Consider the following 25586-nt stretch of genomic DNA (forward strand, 5'->3'; position numbering starts at 1 on the left):
AGAGGCAGACTGGGAGTATAAATCGACCAGTCAATGCCCATGTTCAGCGGGGAAGCAATTACAGAAGCCAGACCTTCCACCTCCTGCAACCCACAATGACCCTGGTTCCATACTCCCAGAGGGATAGAGAATGGGAAAGCTATTGGGGAGGGAATGGGATATGGAGATTGGGTGGGGGGAATTGTGTGGAGTTGTACCCCCCTATCCTATGATTTTGTTACTGTCTCCTTTCTTAAAAAAAAAAAAAAAAAAGGCCAACAAAAAGTGAGTAAATATTTTAAAAAGGAATGTAGCCAGGTCTGGGGTTGGGTCGCTGAGTGAAATGTCGCTGCCTTGCTTCGTGTGCAGCCAGATTTAGGCCAGCTCTGGCCCTGTCACGGGGTAGAACAATTGAAGAGCCCCAGTTTCTTTGGTTCTTCGGACAATCAGAGAACTGAAGACTGAAATGCAGGAGTTTGAAGCAAACAAGTTTTCAATCATTGTTCCCCAGATCCCTTCCCCACTAGTGAAAGAGAAAGGCTGCAGTACTGACTGACCAGTCAACACCCATGTTCACCAGGGAAGCTATTCCAGAAGCCAGAACTCCCACAATCCCATCAATTTGACGTGATCTGGGGCGTGTATTCAGCTTAGGAGCCTCTGTGACCTCTGCATGCCTGTAGATCTGAGCTCACATTCTGTGGTCATGAGTAGCAAGGTTCCAAGCTAGCCTAATATCAGGACTCATCTTCCTCAGGTGGTAGATAGAGTATGTTGTCCACCCTCCCTTCAGAGGATGGAACATTCTCTATCATTGTTGATCCAAGTTGAGGGTAAGGTCCTATGGGGGGCCACAAAGTCAAGCTCTCACTATTTGCAGTTGATATGATAGTTCACATAGAATCCAGAAGAAAGTTACTGAAAGTTATTAGGCAATGTAGCAAGGTGTCAGGCTACAAAGTCAATGTACAAAAATCAGTGGCATTTCTTTATGCAAACCCTAAATCCAAAGAAGCGTATATCCAGAATTCACTGCCATTCATTGTTGCAGCAATTTCAATAAAATATCTAGGAATAAACCTGACCAAAGAAGTGAAAGACGTGTACACTGAACTGAATCAGTATTCAAAGAAATAGAAAGTAATAGGGGGTGGGTGGTGACACACCTGGTAGAGTGCACATATTACAGTGTGCAAAGACCCAGGATTGAGTCCCTGGTTCCCTCCTGCAGGGGGGAAGTTGTACAAGTGGGGAAGCAAGAGTTTCAGGTGCCTCTCTGTCTCTCTTCCTCTCTAGCCCTCCTTCCCTCTCAATCTCTGGCTGTCTCTATCCAATAAATAAATAAAACATTTTTTAAAAGAAATAGAGAATGATAACAAATCAATGCGACTACATCAAATTGAAAAGCTGTACAGCCAAAGAAACTATCACACAAATAGACCATTCACCGAATGGGAGATCTTCACATGACATACATCAGACAAAAAAAGAATAACCAAAACATACAAAGAGCTCAGCAAACTTAGCAAAAAAAAAAAAAAAAAAAGGAAATGTCCCCATCCAAAAATGGGCAGATGATAGGAAAAGAATATTCACAACAGAAGAAATCCAAAAGGTTGACAAACACATGAAAAATTGCTCCAGGCCACTGATTGTCAAAGAAATGCAAATAAAGACAACTTTGAGATAGCACCTTAACCCTGTGAGAATGTCAAACATCACAAAGGACAGCAGCAACAAATGCTTGAGGGGCTGTGGGGACAAAGGAACCCTTCTGCACTGCTAGTGAGAATGTAAATTGGTCCAATCTCTGTGAAGATCTGTCTGAAAAACTCTCACAAAGCTAGGCATGGGCCTTCCATATGACCCAGTAATTCCTCTCCTAGGGATATACCCCAAGGACACCATAAAACCCACCCCAAAAGATATGTGTACACCTATGTTCATAGCAGCACAATTTGTATTAGCTAAAACTTTGAAGCTACCCAGGTGCCCAACAACAGATGCGTAGTTGAGAAATCTGTGGTATATATACACAATGGGATACAACGCAGCTATTTAGAACAGTGAACCCACCTTCTCTGACTTCTCTTGGTTGGAACTGGAAGGAATTTTCTCTCTTTTTTAAAGTAGATTTTTAAAATATTTTTTTATTTATTAGATAAATGATTGAAACTGAGAGAAATGCACTTCACCTGATAATACTTATTTTATTTGTACAACATTCTTGCATTTTTTACTTTTTTTTGGACAATGACACTACAGAGAGGCCAAGTGTGTTATAGTCACTCTAAATAGTATAATTTCCATGCTTCCATAATGATGTTAATTTTATAAAGAGCTATGTGTGTCTAGAGATGTTTCATTTCTAACAAACATCATAATCATCATATGTGTTCTTTTTTTATCCCATCTTTGTTATCACTGTGGCTTCATTATAAATTCTTTACACCCAACAGTCTTTTTATTTCTTACTTATATTTTTGAGTTGTATATAGGTGAAGAGAATTTAATAAAGAAAGTGAGGTAGAAAGTGAAGTATAAATATATCTATCTCTGTGTTTCATATGAAATTGTTATTCATATATAATAAATGAACTTAATGTGTATTTCCTTTTTATGAGAAGAACTGAAAATAGAAGAAGACACACTAACTTTGAGCTCTAAGTCCCCAGGGGCTATAGGTTCAATTCCAGTTACCTTCTACTTCACTCTCCCTATCAAATTCCCTTTACCTTTATAAACTTTACATTATGAATAAGAAAAGAAATGTTGGAAACTGCTCCACCACTTGTGAAGAGTGCTGCCCCCTACCCTCCCTCCTCTTGTACATGTGAGAACCAGGATATTGAATCTCAGGCCTTTTATATGGCAACATGATTACCCTATCAGTTGTAATACTGTTGGGAAATTGTGAGGATGTGGTTGAGCTTCGCAGAGCTTGACCTGAGTAGTAAGTCTTTCCTGTCAGTCTCTCTCTCTCTACTGAGAGGTTGAGCAAGGAGGGACAGGAGTAACCCTAAAGGTGTGCCTTATACTATCAGACTCTCTGCCTCACAAAGCACCTCACATTTGGGATACTATGGCCATTACAAAAAATGGAAGGGGAGATGTTGGGTAATTGTGAGGAACCTCACAAAGCACCCTGCATTCCTGATAATATTGCCTATCTACATAATCATTGTTTTGCCTGAAATATCCCCACCCATTGCATTCCTTTGATCTATCTTATTTCTACCTTGAGACCTGCCCCGGCCAGCGGGGTGGTGAACAGGGGCTAGGAACCTCAGGACCTGGAATGACAGGGACAAGAGACGTGAAAGAACGACAGTAAGACAGGATTCTGATCAAGCTGCAAAATTTTATTGTGTTCACAGGCATTATAATGCTTTGGGGAAGGGGGGGAAGTGCTAGAGGAGGAGGAGGGGGAGCAATCTTCAAAGTGGAATGTTCCTTGCAACATACAATGGCCGAAACCATGTTTGTTACCACAACTATGTGTTGTGCCACTTGATTGCTGATAAATGGTCTACCTGAGGGGAAATGGTCTGCCCAGGGGGAAATGAAAACTTGTCTCGAGGGCTTCCATTGTTTCAAAGCTTATCAAGCAGAGAAATGGCTCCTGGCAGAGACCCTCCTTGCCTCCAGGGTAATATGAATCCCACCAGTTAAAACCCTAGGAACAGCTGCTAATAAAGTTTCTACCTTCCCAGTGCCCTTTTGCCTTTCTCCACCCCTTTCAAAGTCATTTCTGTTTCTGACTTGTCACTTCCGGGTCTGGCCTTTAAAAGTATTGCTCTCAGATCAATAAAGACATTACATTGCCATGCTGTCACAAGTTTAGGAGTCATCTCTCCCGTGTCACTGAGTAGCAGCTCAGACTGGCTCCAGCTGCATTCTCTCCGAGAGAGTACGCACCCAGGAAGAGGCACCCGCATGGTAGCCCAGCAGTACTCCCACACATTCGCTAAGGTTTTATCATTTATTAAATACAAAATTATAGAGGGGGAATAGTGAGAATAGGGATATCTCCCTGTCACATGAGATGCCAGGGATTATATTCAGGGCCTCAGGAAAGAGAGTTCAATATTCTAATCAATCTAATCATATTCCCCGCCTGTCACTTTTTTTCTTTCTGTTAAAGAACTGCTTTATTAATACAAAGTTAGACACACAAATCACAAATTGTTAACTTTAAATAGGTCAGGCATATCAAATAGGTGGCAATTCAATATCAAGGGCTGACAGAATGCTTGAAGGAGACTGGAACATATCAGATTCCCACAGTGGGGTGGGCATCTTCACAGAGGAAGGGGGACCCAGGTTCAACAGCTTCTCTAGTTCCTTGTTCTCAAGAATCATGAAGGGCACAGCACTTAAGGACAGGTATGCAATCTGATGTACTTCTGTTGAGTAGTATGCCAGCTCCCCCGGCTTAAAGCTTCTGTCTCTAATCCTACTTAACTAAGTACCAGCATGCCTGCAGGGCATTGGTTTGATCCCACTTAAAGCTGCAGTCTGTTTACATAAACCACTGTTAACTAAGCACCACCCTCCCTCCAGGGCATTGGTTTTATCCCCATTGGTTCACAATGTCTTTTTGCTCCGCCCCCTCTCATAGTCACTCTGGTTTCCATTGTTTTTTCACTCCACCCTCTCTATGTCACACCCTGTTTCCACCCTACTTGGCTAGTATATATACAAGCTGCTTTTCTGAGTAAAAACACTTGGAATTGCTGAGAGTTCCAGGTGTACCTCCTGTGACGGTAGCTCAGCACTAGTTCCTGATCCCTCTCCCATGCAGCAGCCTAGGTTGGCTCCAGTTGAGTTCTCTCCAACCCAGAGAGCACTTGCTCAGGAAGAAGCACCCTCAGGCTATACCAGCATTCTGCAAGCAGGTCGAAGCTCTCCAAATCTAGAGGATTATAGGGAAAGGACTTTTCTATTTCTGGATAGGTGTTATCTGACACAGGAGTCATGCTCTTTGCTTTAAATAGTTTCCATGAACTCTTGGGCAGAGAAAGTTTTCTGTCTCTGTATAAAGGGTCCATTAGTCTGCACAGATGTTCCTGTGCTTCTGTTTACATTCTGCCCGTGAGTTCAGTGGTCTTGTCTATTCTGCTGCCCCCTTCCCTGAACCCTCTCTTCCAGTCCTCCTCGTGTGAAAAAAAAAAGTCACAGATGGAGGGACTGATATTCTTCTCACTCTGCAGTAACTGGACAAGGCTCTCTTCTGCTGATGCATTTCACAGACTGTTGTTCTCTGCTGTATTGCAGGATAGGCAGCTTCCCAAGGATAAGCGGCATCTTCTCATTCATGCCCCAGGGCTGAGCTCCATCTAGCAGTTCCTGGCATGTCTGCAGGAGCAGGCTGTGCCCAGAAGCTGTCCAGGCTGGCTTAGCCAAGACCTCTCGAAGTCTCTTCCACACAGTTCTGCTAGCCTAGGCCCCTGACCTGGGAGGGAGGCTGGGGGAACCTTGGGCGGCTCCTGCCACCCTCCAAAGGTTGGTTAGTCATGACAGCAGGGGCTATGAGTCCATAGGATGAGTTCCCAGCCATTGGCTACACTTGTTCAGGTCCTGGAAGGAGCATGGTGGTCACAAGGAGAGCTCGCAGGAGCAGCTAGTGCAGCCGAGTTTGCAGGAACAGAGAGTGTGTTTCCAGCAGACTTGCACTAAGTCACTTTCCACACACCACACCCTTGTGGGTTTTCGTGAGTCTTTTTTTTTTTTTTTTTTTGCCTCCGGGGTTATCACTGGGGCTCAGTGCCTGTGTGATCCTTAGTATACTTCCAGTCTGATGTCAGCCCTATGGGGATTATGTCCCAAAGTCTGGTATACGTACCTTGAGCTGTTTCTACCACTTTGAAACTTGGAGCATTGTGTGTGCAGTAGCCAGCCCAGGAATATGCCATCAGCATCTGGGAGAAATTCAGGTGCAATACCTACTTCCACACAAGAATAGTTGAAGCCTAGAAAGGCCAAGTGACTTCTTCAAGTTCTCCTAAATTGGTCCACACATGCCAGGATTATTTTTATTTTAATTTTTAAAATATTTTAATTATTGCTTTATTTTTCCTTTTATTGCCCTTGTAGTGATTTAATGTTGTTGTAGCCATTGTTGGATTTTTGATGTCTTCATTGTTAGATAGGACAGAAAGAACTAGAGAGAGGAGGGAAGAGAGTGAGTGGGAGAGAAAGACCCTTGCAACCTGATTCATAGCCTGTGTAGCAACTCCCCTGCAGGTGGGTATCAGGGGCTTGAACGGGTATTTTTATGCTGGTCCTTGCACTTTTTGCCACGTTCACTTAACCTGTTGTGCTTCTGCCCAACTGCCACAGGATTATTTGTTTATATATAATTACCTTTATTTATTGCATAGAGCCTCCAGAAAGTGAGAGGGTGGGAAAAAGAGAGAGGAAGAGAGAGAGATACCTGCAGCACTGCTTCACCACTCCTGAAGCTTTCTCCTTGCATGTGGGGACCAGGGACTCAAAGCCTGGTCCTTGTGCACTACAGTGTTTGTGTTCAACCAGGTACTGCACCACCCAGCCCCCCCCACATTTTAGGATTATTTTATACAGTGAGATGGATTGGTCCCTCCAGAAGACCAACCGTTAATCTCTAGGATATAGTGTGTGTGTGTGTGTGTGTGTGTGTGTGTGTGTGTGTGTGTTGGGGGTGAGCAGCAGTGCAGGAGCTGTGGGGGGTCAGTGTCACTATTAACCTAGTGAGGAGTGTCCTGAGCTCAAGGAGGAAGGACACACAGACCTCTCCACCTTAGACTAATGAATCTTTGGAGAAACTTGAGGATGGGAGCTCTTCTGGTGAGTGGCTGTGGAATGACAGGGGATCCCAAGTAGATGAAAGTATAGCATGGAAAAGTGAGAATAGGAATATCTCTGTCATGTGAGATGGCAGGGATTCTACTCAGGGCCTCGTGAAAGTGAGACCTGTGTTCTAATCAATGTACCAACTTCTAGACCATGATTAAGAGGTATTTAATTTTCAAGTCACCAAAGACATGTTTGCAGATGAGACAGTCCTTTACACGCTTCCTAAAGTAGAGACTGGTTGGCTAATCTGCTGTCTCTCACATTTTTTCACATGAACACATTGCACATATTTAGGGCTCAGTGACCTATGAAGATGTAGCTGTGATATTCACTCAAGAGGAGTGGGCACTATTGAATCCTTCAGAGAAGAAACTCTACAGAGATGTGATGTGTGAAAACTTGAGGAACTTTCTTTCACTAGTTAACTCTAATCATCTTAATTTTTCAACTAGAAGACAAATCGCTTTTTGTTCAACACTGTGTAAATGGAGACAGTGTTAAGTGAACAGGGTTTGATTGCGACTCATAATGGACCACAAATTCAATCTTGGGGTCCAGGAGGTGGCACAGTGGATAAAGCACTGAATTTCTCAACCATGAAGTCCTGAGTTTGGTCTTTGGCAACACATGTACTAGATTGGTGTCTGGGTCTTTCTCTCTATTTTTCTCATGAGTAAAGAAATATTTTTTATTCCCATTTGTTGCCCTTGTTTTATTGTTGTTATTGATGCTGTTGTTGGATAGGACAGAAAGAAATGGGAAGAGGAGAGGAAGACAACAGAGGGGGAGAGAAAGACAGACATCTGCAGACCTGCTTCACTGCTTGTGAAGTGACTCCCCTGCAGATGGAGAGCCAGGAGCTTGAACTGGGATTCTTAGGCTTATCCTTGATCTTTGTGCCAGGTGTGCTTAACCCGCTGCACTACTGCCTGACTCCCCAATAAATAAATTCTTAAGAAAAATTTCAGGGTGGGGGTAGACAGCACAATGGTTATGCAAACAGACTCTCATGCTTGAGGCTCTGTCAAGTCTCAGGTTCAGTCCCCTGCAACATCATAAACCAGAGCTGAGTAGTGCTCTGGTAAAGAAAATAAAAATAATTCAATCTATTTGTATTATTTCTCTCCTTTTTAAATTAATTAATTTATTCATGTGCAAGATAGGAGGAGAAAAACAACCAGCCATCACTCTGCTACAGGTGCTGCTGGGGATCAGACTCGGGACCTCATCCTTGAGAGTTTAGTGCCTTTTCCACTGTGCCACCTCCCAGACCACTATAAGTATCATTTCTAATACTTTATATATTTTGTAATTTTAGAAAAAGTACAAGAACATTCCAGCAAAGAGCAGCATAACTTGCATGGGAGTAAACAAAGGTGAGATCTACATTTACTGTAAAGCATGATGTACCACCCAGAAAGCTGCTGTGTTTTCAAATATTTGGTCTCTGTGTAATTTACCAAGATCTGGTGCCTGCATGGTTTCCCTGTTGCAGACTTACTTTTTTTTAATCCATTCCCTTTTGTTGCCTTTGTTTTTTTGCTGTAGTTATTGATGTTGTCGTTGTTGAATAGGACAGAGAGAAATGGACAGAGGATGGGGAGAGAAAGACACACACCTGCTTCACTGCTTTTAAAGCGACTTCCCTGCATGTGGGTACCCGGGGACTCAAACCTACATCCTTAGTCTGGTCCTGGTGCTTTGTGGAACCTACACTTAACCTGCTGCACTATCACCCTACTCCCAACTTATGGGCTCTTAACTGTGTTCTCTCTACTGACTTAATTGCATAGCAGCTCTTTTAATACATTTTTTAAAGAAAATAATATTAAAACAGAAAAACATAAAATTTATAATCACTGCCACCTTTTAAAAATAGTCTTTTATTCAATATGTAATTATTTATTCTCTTTTGTTGCCCTTGTTGTTTTATTGTTGTTGTTATTGCTGTCATTGATTTTTGGACATGACAGAAATGGAGAGATGTTGAGAGAAGGATAGAGACCTGAAGACCTGCTTTAACACCTGTGAAGTGACTCCCCTGCAGGTGGGGAGTCAGGGACTCAAACAGGGATCCTTAAACCTGTCTTTATGCTTTGCACCAACTGTACTTAACCCATTGTGCTACCTCCTGACTCCCAAGCACAGCCACTTTTTACCAATTTTTTAACTTTACTTTTAATTTGAGATCTTTTAAATTTTTTTTCATTTTTTAATTGATAGAGACAGAGAAATGGAGAGAGAAGGGGGAGATAGAGAGGAAGAGAGACAGAGAGACACCTGCAGAACTACTTTAACACCTGTAGAGCGACTACCCTGCAGGTGGAGAGCCAGGAGCTTGAACCAGGATCCTAACCGGTCCTTGCTTTTTGTACCACTTATGCTTAAACCACTATGCTACTACCTGACTCCCTTAAGAGCAGTCAGTGGATGTGATGTCCAGGGGAACAGTCTTTGGGGGTAGTAAAGGATGTCTGTGGCATGGGTGATGTTATAAAGGGAAACATCTTTAAATTGTTGTCTGACAACGGCAGGCCTATGGTGGCAAGACAAGATACACCAGTCAAGTGCACAGGAATATGTGAATGTTGTTAATTCACATACGTTGTGTATGGAGGAACTTCTTATAGTTTAATACCTTACCATATGAACAGATGATTCTTTATATGAAGGCTTGATAGCTGTAATCACTTACTTGAGAAAAAAAATAAAACTTATAACAAGTTAGAGGTTTACTATAATTGATACCTCGATGATTATAATTGGTTTAAATATCTTTATAATTTTGTTAAAAGGTCATCTAATGTGACCTCCTGTAGCAGTCTCTACAGCAGGATCTTTAGACCAATTATAGTTAAAATATATATTGATTTTTAACCATTTTTACTTTGGAGTATAAACAGACTCAGGTTACTTATTGTTAACGCATGTTAGTGACAATTGTTTTAACATTTGCAGTGCCAGATTGATGCCAGATCTGTTGTGGATTAATTTCCACAAGATAGTTTACAGGGCACTTTTGGGGGCCCTCCAAAAGCGTCCTCTATACAGAATTTGCATTTTAGTTTTGGGGATATATTGTCATGTTAAATATTTAGACTTTACCTTAAATAGTAACTTTAGCAAATTAACTTTACCTTGCCTAGTAGTGATATAGTTTCAAGGTTACACTTTTAACCGTTAAGTTAATGTTTTACCAAACTTAAAACATACATATAAACATTTAGTTATAACACACAGGAGGAAAAAAACTTTTTGTTATAAAAACATATCATTTAAAAATGAATTTATATCTGTCTTTGCTCACACAGTTTAAGACTAAGCACTTTACATATATACCAAGACTTATATATAAAAATCAAAAGAGAAAACAAATTTTGAATGTTTCTGAACATCTCCAGAAACTTTGGCTGCGTCCAGCATTTTTATATAAAGTCAATTACCTTGTAGAGTACTCTGTGCAGATGAGTCATGCAAAAATTTTTGGTCATTCAACACACTCACTCACAAAACACAACTGGCTAGTCATAACATAAGACATTCAGGGAAGGGGTAGGAGAGAGGGCTCTGTGAGCCAGATTTTCTAGGTTTTGCCATGTCATATAATGGATCCTGGGATGTATCCTGCATCTAGTCCTCTTGTATTTCATGAGGGAATTGTCAGATATGGCGGGCAGGAACCCAGACAGATTTAGAGTAATTATGTGGGAAAATGCATGCAAAACCTCTTCCCATGGTCAATAGAGGGTCAATCCCTTTCCAAATTTTATCGAGTGGGTCTTCCCACTTGACCTTAATAGCTGGAAGAGTAGATGGTGTTTGCCAATGAAGAATAATAGGAGGTAAGTCCGAATTATTGTAAATATTAAAGAGATTTAATGTAGTTAAGGATTTTGCTAGCTGGATATTGGGGGCTACATTCCTCCTTTATCTTTATTTAATTGAGCCTTAAGGGTTTGATGGGCCCTTTCGACAATGCCTTGTCCCTGTGGATTATAGGGAATGCCTGTGGTATGAGTAATGTTCAAGAGGGAACAAAAATCTTTAAATTATTTGCTGGTAAACGCATTCTCATTGTCAGTTTTCAGTTGAAAAGGTAAGCCCATCACGACAAAACAGGAGAGCCTTTGTCTTATAAGCTTTTTAGAGCTTTCTCATGTCTGAGCTGTTGCCCCCATAAATTTAGAAAAGGTATCAATTGAGGCAAACACATATTTTTGTTTGCCAAAGATTGGTATGTGGGTGACATCAATTTGCAAAAAAACATTAGCTTTTAAGCCTCGGGGGTTAACCCCAAGAGTTTGAATAGTAGGTGTTTTTATGAGACTTGCACAGGAAGAACATGTAGCAAGCATATGTTTCAACTGTGATAAAGGAACATCAGGAAATCGAGCTCAAAGGCCTTTAAGATTAACATGGGTTAGGGAATGAAAGTCAGCAGGATCAGAGACAGAGACTAGCAGAGTTCCTGTGGACGCAAGGTGGTCAGCTGCAGCATTACCTTCAGACAGGGAACCAGGAAGAGGGCTGTGGGAATGAAGGTGTTGAATATACAGTGGTTGGGTTCGAGAACAGAGCATAGAGGCGATTTGAATCAAGAGAGGGGGAAGTGGATTGTCATCAATTTTCACATAAGAATGAGCAAGCCATGGAAGTAAGTGAACAGTATACACACTGTCAGAAAAAAGGTTGAAGGATTCTGGTACAGCTTTTAATGCAAGGAAAACAGCATAAAGTTCTTTGTACTGAGGGGAATTATCAGGCAGTTCAGTAAAGAGAGGTTTGGGGTATTGCTGGTCTGGAGAATATATAAGGGCAGGAGGAGCTCCCTTTTTTCCACCATCAGTGAAGACTGTAGGAGCAGAGGGAATGGGATCCTGAGAGAAAAGTTTAGGTGCTAGTAGAGGCAAAAGAGGTAAAGAAGTTATCAATTTATTAGAAGGAAAATGGTTATCTATTTGTCCTGGAAACTCCACGAAGCTTATGGCAAAGCGGGATTGATGGTGTATGAGCCACTCTGTATCTGTGAGAGAAAAGGGCAGAATAATTAAATCCGTTTCTTTCCCTAAGACCTGCACAGACCTATTTCTTCCTTGGCGAACCATGAATGCTAACACGTCTATCTCAGTGAGGAGTCTTGGAGCTCCACCTACTGGATTGTGAAGCCACTCGAGAACCCCATGGTTCTGCCACAATGCCCCCACTACTGTGGGGGTGGAGTTAAAGATTAGAAGGTTTACTGGAGAGAAGGGGGAGAATCACACAAGGTGCATGTCCTGGAGGGCCTGGTTAACCCTTTCCAGTGCCAAGGAGGTCTCGGGAGTTAACCTACGTTTTGAGGAGGGCTGTTTGTTTCCTTTTAACAGGTCAAACAGTGGTTGGAGGCAGCTTGTAGGCGATAAAGATACTGCCTAAGCCAATTTAAATTTCCAAGAAAACTTTGTAAAGAAGCAAGAGTGAGGTTAGAAGGAAAAGTAACACTAGGTTTTAAGAGACGAATTTGCATTAGAGAAATCTCTGAACCTGTCAGCCTGGCTTTATGGGCGGAGACAGATTGACCCGGGACCCTGGCTGGATTGTACGCAGTATCTCTTTATTCATGCTGAATGCAGCACAATCTAAGCCGAGCTAAACTAAAACTAAAACGAACATGCTGTCCTTATATACTTTCCAAGTAGGGTGTGAACAGGATGTGATGTAGAGAGGGTGGAGAAAAAAGTGACTGGTGAAAATCAGGGTGTGACAAGGAGAGGGGGCAGAGCAAAAAGATATCATGAACCAGTGGGGATTAAACCAATGCCATGCAGTGGTTATGTAAATAGAATACAAATGAAACCAAATGAAACAGAAGGGGTTTTTAGAAGCACAATTAGAAGCATACCAACAATTCCCCCTTTCTTTTTAACTATTTGCCATAGTATTAGGAGTGCGGGGCACTTTGTGAGGCAGGGAGACTGATAAGAGGCACAACTTTTGGGGTTCTACTGTCCCTCCTTGCTCAACCTCTCTGTAGAGAGAGAGACTAACAGGATTGACCCACCCCTCAGGCTCAAGGCCTTCCAAGCTCAACCATATCATCACCATTCCCCAACATCTCCCTCTTACTTAATGGCCATATATAACTTGGTCAATGTCTGTAAAAGGCTTCATCTCTGTCAGGGGGAATATCAGTGTAGGGGTGAACAGAAACCTATATCATACAGGCATTTTCAAAAGAACTGGCATACAACATGGAGGAACAAAATAGGAGAGCAGCAATAACTAGTGAGATGCCTAGAGGAGGCTTGAGGGGGCGTTTCCTGCCTCAAAGGGCAAGGCCTAGCAGGTGAAAGGGCATTTTTTTTTGCCTCTGGGGGCATCAATTGCCTTTGTGGGCATCTCTTGCCTCAAAGGGCCTTCATGCCTCTGTGGGCTTGAGCTAGTAAGGAGGGGGAGTTTTCTGCCTCTGGGAAAGAGCCTGCAGGCGAGGGGACATGGCCTATAAAGTCCCAAGACTCTGGCTGCAAAGTCCATGCACTGCTACTACTGTAGCATTGAGAAACCCAGCAGCGTAAAGGGAAGCTGCTGTAAAGTTGTATGAAGTGTCTAGGAGCTGTACCAGTAAGTCCAATGGAGGAGTCAGTCCAAAGTAGATGACCACAGAAGAAAATGCCAGGGGATGAAATGCTGCACGTATGTCTCGATGGGGAATATCAGCCACCGGAATTCTGCTTTTCTGTAGAGTGAGCTTTGGAGTCTGTGAATTTGTTTCTTCAGGTCGTGCCAGGTCACATCATTGGTTTCTGGGGGTGTGTTGTAGTCATTCCATCTTGTGGGCGATGTCAGAGAACAGGATCCAAATGGATTTCCAGGAATTCCATTTGAGTATATGCTTTTTCATGTGAAGACTTGACAGCTGAAATTCACTTACTTGTCAAACAAAACTTGTAGCAGATTAAAAGTTTATAATTGATAACTCCATTATAATTGGAAGTCCTTTCTAGTATGATTTTAAGGTTGTTTAAACAGTTTAAACTCAATAAAATGTAGAAAGGTAAACAGAAGAACCACGGTTAGAAGCCTCAGGTATGAGAATAATTAACATAGTCATTGCACTATCTGCCCCACCCATAACTCATACCGATTTCAGGATTAAACGTTTCAGATTTATGTCAAGATATAAAAAAAGAAATCAAAGGAGGAAAAAACAATTTTTTTGGATTGTTTCTGGATATCTAGAGAAATCATGGCTGCATCCAGCATTTTTTTAAGTCAATGTCATACAAAAATTCAGTCATTCAAATCACTCTCTTATGAAACGCAACTGAAAGCAGACAGCAAACTTAAGATATTCAGAGAGAACAGAGATAAAAGTGGTAGGCAGTTTTTGCTTTTTCATCTTTAACCACCAAATCTCACCATGTAGCATCATGAGTCCCCGGAGGGCGTCCTAGTCCAAAAAGCTCCTTGAAATTCCATTTAGGGTGCTTCTGACTGTTCCTGCTGGATTGCTTCAGGCACCCATTTTTAAAAGTGTCTTCCCATCGAAGAAAGAATCTAATCAGGAGAGTAGAACTAACCATGTGTCTCCATTCTTGGGGACTGCCAGGGTACTGGAGAATGCTCCTCAAACTAGAGTAGTCCTTCTAAGCAGGAGAAGTCCAGAAAGTCCCAGGGGAAATCTCCATGCATATCCCAAGCTCTACGACGTTCATAAAGAACCAAATTGTGGCTGGGAGCAAAATATAGTCCTTTTCCTCGGGAAACATGGGAGTGGGAATCCAGAAAGTCCAAGGAGAAATCTCCATGCATCTCCCAAGCTCTATGATTAGGGTCACAAGAAACCAAAGTTCCCGGTAAGGGAACCGTAGTGTGGCACAGAGCAAAATATTCCAGAGACAGAGAAACTGTCTGATGATGAAACAGTAGAGGCTTTGGAAAACCTCTTCATAAGTAGAAAGGCAACCCATGGTGGATGGGTAGCCAAGTTTACTTATCTGGTGGATGGGTGGGTTAGGTCCCACGTTGATGCTGGTCCCTGTTTTAGGGTGCCATTATGTCAGCCTGGCTTTTTGGGTGGAAACAGACGATCCAGGACTCATGGCTGGATTGTACACAGTATCTCTTTATTCATGCTGAACGCAGCACAATCTAAGCCGAGCTAAACTAAAACTAAAACGAACATGCTGTCCTTATATACTTTCCAAGTAGGGTGTGAACAGGATGTGACGTAGAGAGGGTGGAGAAAAAAGTGACTGGTGAAAATCAGGGTGTGACAAGGAGAGGGGGCAGAGCAAAAAGATATCATGAACCAGTGGGGATTAAACCAATGCCATGCAGTGATTATGTAAATAGAATACAGTGGTTATGTAAATAGAATGCAGTGTTAAGCAGGGGGGATTAAACCAAATGAAACAGAAGGGGTTTTTAGAAGCACAATTAGAAGCATACCAACATGAACCTAAGAGAGATATTGGAGGAATTAGCTGTATCTTCTCAGGAGCTACATTAAGGCCACTTTTCTTTAATACAAGAATGAGAAAATCACGTGGGGCACAGAGATCTGTATCTGATTTTCCCCCATATTAAGATGTCATCCATGTAGTGAAACACATTAAGTCCCTTATGGATATATGGGAAAAGGGCAGATTTAACAGCCTCTTGACAAATTGTAGGACAATTGGCCATGCCTTGGGGCAGCACCACCCATTCAAATCTATCAGCAGGGCTGGCATTATTAATAGAAGGAACAGAGAAGGCAAAACGTTTACAATCTTGCAGATGCAAGGGAATAGAGAAAAAACAATCTTGTATATCAATAGCTATGATTGGAATTCCTGTGGGAATTGCAGAAGCAATACGCAAATCCCTTTGGGGGGGAGCCCCAGACCTGCATGGTTTTATTAACTGCACAGAGATCTTGGAGGAGGTATGGTTCCCCTGACTGGATGTGGGGTTTCCCTGACTGAAGGCCGGGTTGCCCTGACTGGGGCGTGGTCACAGCTTATCTGGACATTGGTTACGCCAGTGCCCTTGGTGACTGCACTGAAAGCAGGCCCCATTTTGATTACATGGGGTAACTGCATAAACCTGTGTCATAGTGGGTGCCCCATAATTGCCTGATGTAAGTTCCTGTGTCACTAAAATCCAATTATCTGGTGTAGGTGTTTAAGACTAAGGCATGCCTGACAGAATTGTAGTATCATGCCATCCCAGACAATAGAATGCAGGAGGAAAGAGAGGACTTCAGGGTTATAAACCTTTCTCTCTAAGGTCTGCCTCACCCTTGAGATGAAATTTGCTAAGGTTTTATCAGTGTTTTGGCGAAGAGAGTTAATAGGGACTGAGGTCTCTACTGTGGTTGGGGTTAATCTTTCTCATGCTTGTGTTGCGCAGATGTGTACCTGTTCAAAATAACCGGTTGGAAACTTGGCTTCTGCATGCTGAGTTCCAGTTTCACTCTCCTACTCCAAACAATGCATCAAAATTCCATGCTATCATCACGGAAGCATGCCTTCCATTGTAGATAGAGGGGTCTGGCAACGCAGTACAAACCAGGTCTTTCCAGTCCTGGGGGCTGTTAAGGTGCTGGTAAAAACTCTTAAAAATGGACAAGGTCCATGGAGAATGAATTTTCATCCTCCTTCACGGCTTGCCTGAGTTCTCTGAGCTCTTTAGAGGAGTAAGGATGCCACACCTGAGGGTTTTGTCTATTGGGGGCCACATTTACTGGGAAGGTGTGGACTTGGTCTGATGACACGGGGGAAGGAGTTACAGAAGTGGAAGCTGCCATAGTGGCTACAGGGGAAACTGAGCGTGTATCTATGGGGACGGAGCTCTTGGGACAGACTGCAAAAGGTTTAAGGTCTCTAAACACTGAAAACATATCCTTTAACTGCTGTATCTCCGCCACAAAGTCTCTTAATGATGAAGTATCAGCGGGGGGAGGGGTCGAAGTGGGAAACCTCAGGGTCTCTTAATGGTGAGGTATCAGCAGGGGCCGGGGTTATAGAACTAGAAGCCTCAGGGGAAGCCAAAACCGTGGCAGCTGGGGGCGGGGGTCAAAGGAGGAACGTCCGAGTACCTGTATGTGTCTGTGGGGATGGAAGTTTTGGGACTAGCTGCTGATCGCTTAGGGCGTCTAAGTCTTAAGCACATATGCTTTAACTCTCGTATCTCAGCCTCAAGGTCGCTTATCCTCATGGCAGACCACATTGTACATATCTTGTAAGTAGCGATTATAGTTATGAGAACCCACGGTGTAGTGAAAATTAAAGTGTCTCTGAGAGCGAGAACCTGTCCCAGGAGAGAAGGAGATGATATCTGGGACACCTCCTCATAGAACGAAAAATATCCCATGGTGAGGGGAGACGCAGGGCCACAAAGTCAGGTGGCTGCCACTTACCTGTGTCTGGGTGGCTTTTCTGGACCTCAGGCTGGGTGTGAGTGCGGGACACGTTGGGCGCTAGATGTTGTTGTGCGGGCTGCGGAGATGAGAGAGAGGAGGTTTGGAGCAAAGAGGGAACACAAATCTTTATTTGCACTCGCACCTCAGAGTTGGGTGCTAGAGAAGCAGGTTGGGCCACGTGGAGGTAGCGAAAATGGCCGCCTCACTCAGTAACCTTTCCTGCATCTGAACACTGAAGTGGAGCACTGGCAAGAGAGTGAGGTGCGGAAGAAGGGCTTTTATAAGAGAGAATTGAAAGGGGAAGGAGTAACCATAGCACTCCAGGGTAGGATAACTCTCATGAGAATGGGAGGGGGGAGGAATAACCAAAGCACTCCAAATATCGCGGGGAAATAGACAATCCCCTGAGGGCACAACATGGCGAAACAGACACTCCGAAAATGTCCCAGCTCTCACGGGTTCTAGCAGTAGTCTGAGGGGACAACATAGCAGATGTGACTGCATCTGCACAATTTCCCAGAAACCAGCTTCTTGGAACAGAACGGGAACAGATCAGGACCAGACCCAGGACCCATCAAGACCAGAATCAGGACCCATATTGACCAGAACTCTGCTTGGACCAGCTTTGTTAAACTGAAGACATAATTTGTCCTGACCTTACCTGTGCACCTACCTGTTTTATATTGAGGAGGTATTTGGATACATAATTGTAATTATAAGAATTTGACGTCAGGATATTAAGATTTCTAGACTGCATTTCAATAACATTTTAATGTTAGAATGTGATGTTAGAGTGTAATGTGGCATTAGATCGCCATCTAGAGTCAACAAATGAGTACTGCATCAGAATTCTTTACCCCATTTAAGTAATTAATAGTAGGGCATATTTCCCATCTATGCTCACAATTTCTTTTTTTTTAATATTTAATTAATTTATTCTTGAAGATAGAAGAAGAGAAAGAGAAAGAACCAGACATCACTCTGGTAAATGTGCTGCCAGGGATTGAACTCAGGACCTCATGCTTGAGAATCCAACGCTTTATCCACTGTGTCATCTCCCGGACCACTATGCTCACAATTTCTAAAGCTGTGCAGAGCTCCCACATTTGGTACTAGTATTACACAAGAGTAAACTGTCTTAGAAATATTTCTAGTTCTTTGTGCCTGTTTTCAAAGCTGTTTGTAAAAATTCATAGCAACTTGCACAAAAGGGTGGGGGTAGATAGTACAATGGTTATGCAAAGAGACTCTCATGCCTGAGGCTCTGAAGTACCAGGTTCAGTCTTTACACCACCATAAGCCAGAGCTGAGCAGTGCTCTAGTAATAAAAAAGCAAGCAAGCAAGAAAGAAATTAGCACAGAAAAGGGCCATGTTCACATGAACACTAAGTATATGACCATAGCTGATGGGGGTGGATTCTGGAAAAATTAATCAGAAGAAAACGTCCAGAGACAGTTCAAACTGTCCAAAGCTATGAAAGGACTAGAGAGCAAGTTGAGAGGACAGAGCACACAGCTGACTTTTCTTTTCTTTTTTACTTTTAAAATTTCTTTATTGGGGGATTGTTTTAAATTCAACAGCAAATACAATAGTTTGTACATGCATAACATTTCTCAGTTTTCCACATAATAATACCACCCCCACTAGGTCCTCTGTCATCTTTTTCCAGGACCTATACTCTCCCACCCACCTCAGTCTTTTACTTTGCTGCAATATACCAATTCCACTTCAGTGTATTCGCTAATGATTTTTTCTACTTACAGCTGACTTTTCTAAGACAGTCTGCGAGATGGGTCATGGCAACAACCACATCTCTGTGACAACGTGAGGCCACCAGCAGCATGTTCGTGCCTCTGTGCATCTGACAAAACAGTCACTAACTGCAGTGGCTGCTGAGCTCTCAGAACCTCATCAGCTCAAATGCTTCTGCCTGTAGTGTCAACCAAATGACAGACTTTGACAATTATGCTAGCTATTTTTTTCAATAACTAAAGCTGTAAAATCGGTCCCATAGCTTCAAATTGACAGGTTGAGATGGTAAGATCTGGGTGCAGTGGGCTGAATCGATAGTTAAAATTCATTGGTGTTTTGCAACAAAGGAAATGACTCTGGGGTGGAGGGCAGGGCTCTGGTCCTGGAACTTGAGGCAGAGGAGGACTTAGTGGGAGTCGAACTGCTATGTGGACAGCTGAGCATGTTGCATATGTACAAATTATTGTACTTTACTGTAGACTGTAACCACTAGTACCCCAGTAAAAATACTTAAAAAAATTAAAACTCATTCAAGCAATTTTTTTTTTACTTCCTTCCTGTGGGCACTAGCATACTTTAGACTCATGCGGGGACTGACAGCTATATTATCCTTTATTGGTGAGGCCGGGCAGTGGCGCTCCAAGCTGAGCGACATGGCACATTGCTGGGGCCTTGGGTCTCAGTCCTTCCTTCTCCCAACCCCGTCTGCAGCGAAAGCTTCACGGGCCGAGACAAGGTTACAGTGTCTCTCTCCTGCTCCAGCCCCCACGTAGATCTTCCTTTTATTTTTAATATTTTATTTATTGTGCGGCAGGTGGTAGCACAGCAGGTTAAAAGCAGGTGGCACAAGGACTGGCGTGTGGATCCCGGTTCAAGCCCCTGGCTCCCCACCTGCAGGGGAGTCGCATCACAGGCGGTGGAGCAGGTCTGCAGATGACTGTCTTTCTCTCCGCTTGCCCTTCCCCCCTTTCTCCATTTCTCTCTGTCATATCCAACAACAACGTTAATGGTAACAATAATAATAATGAAAACAAGTGCAACAAAGTGGGAAAAAATGGCCTCCAGGAGCAGTGGATTCGTAGTGCAGGCACTGAGTCACAGTGATAATCCTGGAGGCAAAAAAAAAAAAAAGCTTATTTATTAATGAGAAAGACAGGAGGAGGAGAAAGAACAAGACAACACTCTGGCACATGTGCTGCTGGAGATCGAACACAGGACCTCATGCTTGAGAGTCCAAAGCCCCATCACAACACCCCTCCCAGACACTCCCATTGCGTTTCTACCTCTATTCACAAATCAGCTACTAATCATTTTATTTCTGCGAGCACAATTCCGGAGCCATAGAAAATGATAACCACAACTACTACACAAATTAGGCATGCCACCACCTGGTCCCTCTCTCTCCAACTCCCCTCTCAATTTCTCTCTCTGTCCTATCAAATTAAATAGAAAAAAATGGCCAGCAGGAGCAGTGGATTCACACTTATGGAAGTAAGCCCCAGCCATAACCTTGGTGACAATAAAAATACACACTACTGGTGGCGCAAAGCACAAAGAGTGGCTTAAGGATGCTGGTTCGAGCACCTAGCTTCTCACCTACGGGGCGTTGTTTCACAAGGGGTGAAGCAGATCTGGAGGTGTCCATCTTTCTCTCCCCCTCCATTTCTCTCCGTCCCATCCAACAAAGACGACAACAATAATAAAACAAGGGGCAATGAAAGACAATAAACAAATATTAAAAAATTTTAAAAAATTAGACTTTAAATATATACACTCCCAGAGGGATAAAGAATATGGAAGCTTCCAGTGGAGGGCACTCTGGTGGACATGGAACTCTGGTGGTGGGAATCAAGGATCTTGTTAATCATTATTAAACCACTAATAAAATAAATACATGAGTAAATAAGTGAATGGACGACAAAACAAAAAATCCTTTAATCAAGGGAGTATTGAGTTACAAAACTGTTGTATGCAGAGGGTAGTAGCATAATGGGTCTGCAGATTCTCATTTCTGCAGCTCCAGAGTCCCAGGTTGGTGTCAGCACGCCTCAGCCTGCAGCAACGCTGAGTTCTCACCGCTTTCTGACCCTCTTACCTGGCCTCTTTGAGTCCCTGGATCAGCTGTGATAGACCACAGCTAATTAAAGTCCCACCACGGGTGTTCCATTCATCACTTTTTCTTTTTTTAATTTCCCCCCATTTGTTTTTTTGTTGTTGACATTATTGCCATTGCTCTAATTGCTGGATAGGACAGAGAGAAATGGAGAGAAGGAAAGACAGACACCTGCAGACCTGCTTCACCTCCTGTGAAGCGACCCCTTACAGATGGGGAGCCAGGGACTGGAACCTTGATCTTTATGGCAGTCTTTGAGCTTCCCACCATGTGCGCTGAACCCACTGCACTAATGGCGGAACCCTCCTCTCTCCAGTTATCTCTGTCCTATGTAACATCAATAACAACAATAGTGACAACAATAAAAACCAAGGTCACCAAAAAAGGGAGAATAAATACGTAAAAAAAAGTTTTAAGATTCACATATTGTAGCATCCATTCTTATTCCACTGTTTTACATTCACTGGGCTCTCCAGTACAAGTTACTTACTAGGTCTGTAAAGTCATTCTAAAATATCTACACTGATAATAATTATCTTTTTTTTATAAAGGGTTGTCTTTAAAAATTTTTTTTGATTGGGGGCTAGGTGGTATCACATCAGGTTAATCGCACATAGTGCAGGCTTAAGTTGCTTCACAGGTGGTGAAGTTGGTCTGCAGGTGTCTTTCTCCCCCCGTCTTCTCCTCTTCTCCTCTCTCAAATTCTCTATCCCATCCAATGACAGTAATAACCACAACAGAAGGAAATAAAAAATTTGATTGTTGTTGTAATTACTATTATTGTTATTATTGATGTTGTCATTGTTAGATAGGACATAGAAATGGAGAGAGTAGAAGACAGAGAGGTGGAGTGATAGAGACATCTGCAGATCTTCAACACCTGTGAAGCAATTCCATTTCAGGTGGTGAGCTCAGGGATTAAACCAGGATCCTTATGCCACTCCTTGGCTTGATGCCACGTGTGCTTAACCTGCTGTGTACCTGGTTGACTCCCAAGAATTGTGTTTTTTTAGTTATTCATTTATTTATTCCCTTTTGTCCCCCCTTTTTCTATTTTTTTAAAAAAATATTTATTTTTTTTATTTATCCCTTTTGTTGCCCTTGTTGTTTTATTGTTGTAGTTATTATTATTGTTGTTGTTGGATAGGACAGAGAGAAATGGAGAGAGGAGGGGAAGACAGAGAGGAGGAGAGAAAGATAGACACCTGCAGACCTGCTTCACCGCCTGTGAAGCGACTCCCCTACAGGTGGGGAGCCGGAGTTCAAACTGGGATCCTTATGCCGGTCCTTGTGCTTTGCACCACCTGCACTTAACCTGCTGCGCTACAGCCCGACTCCCCCTTTTTCTATTGTTGTAACTGTTGTTGATGTTTCTGGCTAGGACAGAGAAATGGAGAGAGGAGTGGAAGACAGAGAGGGGGAAAGAGAGACCTGCAGACCTGCTTCAATGCCTGTCAAGCAACTCCCCTGCAGGTGGGGAGCCGGGGGCTTGAACCAGGATCCTCATATTGGTCCTTGTGCTTTGCGCTTTGTGCACTTAACCCAATACGCTACCACTCAACTCCTAGGGCAAGAATTGTTTTTCTAATTCCAGTGATCTTATATGGGCAAAAACCATTATCGATTAGAATACATCTAAGCATTGTTGACATCAGTAAGTTCTCAGTACCAAATGGATTTCTCATATATTAGAATTTAAGACAAAGAATCAAAATACTTACTCTACATTTATAGAATAATCAGAGGTATGCATTCACTTGTATCATGGAACTGTCATCCCTACATTTAAAGATATTTACTTATATATTATCACAAGATGGAGAGATAGAGACACAATAAAACAGAACATAACTACCCACGGAGTGCAGAAGCTCACACCCGAGAACTATTACATTGAACCACTAGCCTCTGCATCATATCTCAGGTTGCATCTTTCTTTCTAATCTTAGTACAGTTTATGCTCAAGATTGATTTCCATTGTGAATATTTTCATGTATTTGAATTTAGTGGAACATCTAACAGTTTATTACATTCATGGGGTTTTGTGTCACTGTGATTTCTTTCATGTTTACAAAGAGCAGAATAATAGAATGTTTTCAACACTGCTTTTATTCATCATTTCTCTCCATTGTGAGTTATTTCATGATGACAAAGATGACAGTCTTGAATCAATGTTTTGTTGTTTACATCCACTGGGTTTCTTTCCACTGTGAGATCTTTCAAATCTAAGAAAGTTGGCTTAACTGAATGTTAGACTACATGGTTACATTCATGAGGTTTCTTTCTCTCCACTATGAGTTCTTTCATGTGACTGAAGAAACCTAGAAACCATGAATGCTTTACCTCATTGTTTATATTCATAGGGTTTCTCTGCTCTGGGAATTCTTTCATGTGTCTGAAAATGACTGGATTGCCCGAATGTTTTACTACAAAGTTTACATTCATGTTTCTCTTCACTGTGAATTCTTTCATGTGTCTGAAGATAACTGGATGAAATTAATGCTTTACTACATTCTTTAGATTCATAGTGTTTGTCTCCACTGTGAATTCTGTGAATTCATTTTTTTTTTAACCAGAGCACTGCACAGCTCTGGCCTCTGGTGGTGCGGGGGATTTAATCTGGGACTTTGTAGCCTTAGGCATGAGAGTCTGTGTCCATAACCATTATGCTATCTATCCTGCCCTTCCACTGTGAACTCTTTCATGTGACCAAAGATGACTGGAACAACGAAATGTTTTACTACACTGTTTACATTCATAGGGTTTCTCTCCATTGTGAATTCTTACATGTCTCTGAAGACTACTGGAATAAGTGAATGTTTTACTACATTGTTTACATTCATATGGTTTCTCACCACTGTGAATTCTTTCATGTGACCGAAGATGAGTGGAACAACTGAATGCTTTACTACACTGTTTACATTCATAGGGTTTCTCTCCACTGTGAAATCTTTCATGTTGCTGAAGACCACCAGATTTCCGGAATGTTTTAGTACAGTGTTTACATTCATAGGGTTTCTCTCCACTGTGAATTCTTTCATGTGTCGAAGACTACCGGAACAACTGAATGTTTTACTACACTGTTTACATTCATAGGGTTTCTCTCCACTGTGAATTCTTTCATGTGTCAGAAGACTACTGGAATCACTGAATCTCTTACTGCACTGTTTGCATTCATAGGGCTTCTCTCCACTGTGAATTCTTTCATGTTGCTGAAGAGTTCCAGATTGCCGGAATGTTTTACTACACTGTTTACATTGATAGGGTTTTTCTCCATTTTGAATTCTTTCCTGTATCTGAAGATGACTGGATGAAATGAATGCTTTACTACATTCTTTACATTCATAGTGCTTCTCTCCACTGTGAATTCAGTGAATTTTTTTTTTAACCAGAGCACTGCTCAGCTATGGCCTATGATGGTGCAGGGGATTGAACCTGGGACTTTGTAGCCTCAGGCATGAGAGTCTGTGTGCATAACCATTATGCTATCTATCTTCTGCCCTTCCACTGTGAACTCTTTAATGCGACCAAAGATGACTGGAACAACAGAATGTTTTACTACACTATTTACATTCATAGGGTTTCTCACCACTGTGAATTCTTACATGTCTCTGATATTTGCAAAGATCATGGTTCCAGCTCCCGGCTCCCCACGCGCAAAGGGGTTGCTTCACAGGTGGTGAGGCAGGTCTGAGGGTATCTATCTTTCTCTCCTCCTCTGTCTCCCCCTTCTCTCTCCATTTCTCTCTGTCCTATCCAACAACAACATCAATAACAATAACTACAACAATGAAAAAAGGACAACAAAAATAAAACAAATAAAAAATATTTATATATAAAGATAGATATTCATGCACTGAAGATATTCTTGTTGCTTCCAAGTGTGTTATTTCATAAATACTTAACATCTTTGCCCCTATTTAAAATTTTCCATTTACTTGTTACATGTGAGAAAGATTTTCCTGTAAAGTGGAGAAAAGACAGATAATATAGGACATCATTATGGTACTCAGTGCCTCAGATGGGAACTTCAGTCATGTACATCACATACATCACATTGGAGTCATCTGTCCAACGATTCTATAACCAAGTCATGAAGTAATTTTTTATTTGCTTATTTAAAAATTGATCTATTTGTGGCAGTGATGATAACTTTGATTTTCTGAATGAACTGTATTAAAAAATGCTACAAATGTTTATCTGGAACCAGAAAAGACCTAGAAATTGCCAAAACAATCTTGAGAAAAAAGAACAGAACTGGAGGCATCACACTCCCAGATCTCAAACTGTATTATAGGGCCATTGTCATCAAAACTGCTTGGTAGTGGAACATGAATAGACACACTGACCAGTGGAATAGAATTGAGAGCCCAGAAATGAGGCCCCACACGTATGGACATCTAATCTTTGACAAAGGGGCCCAGACTATTACATGGGAAAAGCAGTCTTTTCAACAAATGGTGTTGGAAACAATGGGTTGAAACATGCAGAAGAATGACTGAATCACTGTATTTCAC

At 42.2% G+C, this 25586-nt stretch overlaps 1 protein-coding gene and 1 pseudogene across 1 annotated transcript in view; both read right to left on the reverse strand.

Annotated features, from left to right (window-relative positions):
- Positions 1-25586, reverse strand: part of LOC132542421 (zinc finger protein 709-like) — a 215596-nt gene that overhangs the window by 42484 nt on the left and 147526 nt on the right. The gene's annotated exons all lie outside the window — the stretch shown is intronic.
- LOC132542607 (securin-like) lies at positions 4192-17960 on the reverse strand (annotated as a pseudogene).

Source organism: Erinaceus europaeus, chromosome 13, assembly GCF_950295315.1.
Source record: "Erinaceus europaeus chromosome 13, mEriEur2.1, whole genome shotgun sequence".
NCBI classification, from domain to species: Eukaryota; Metazoa; Chordata; class Mammalia; order Eulipotyphla; family Erinaceidae; genus Erinaceus; species Erinaceus europaeus.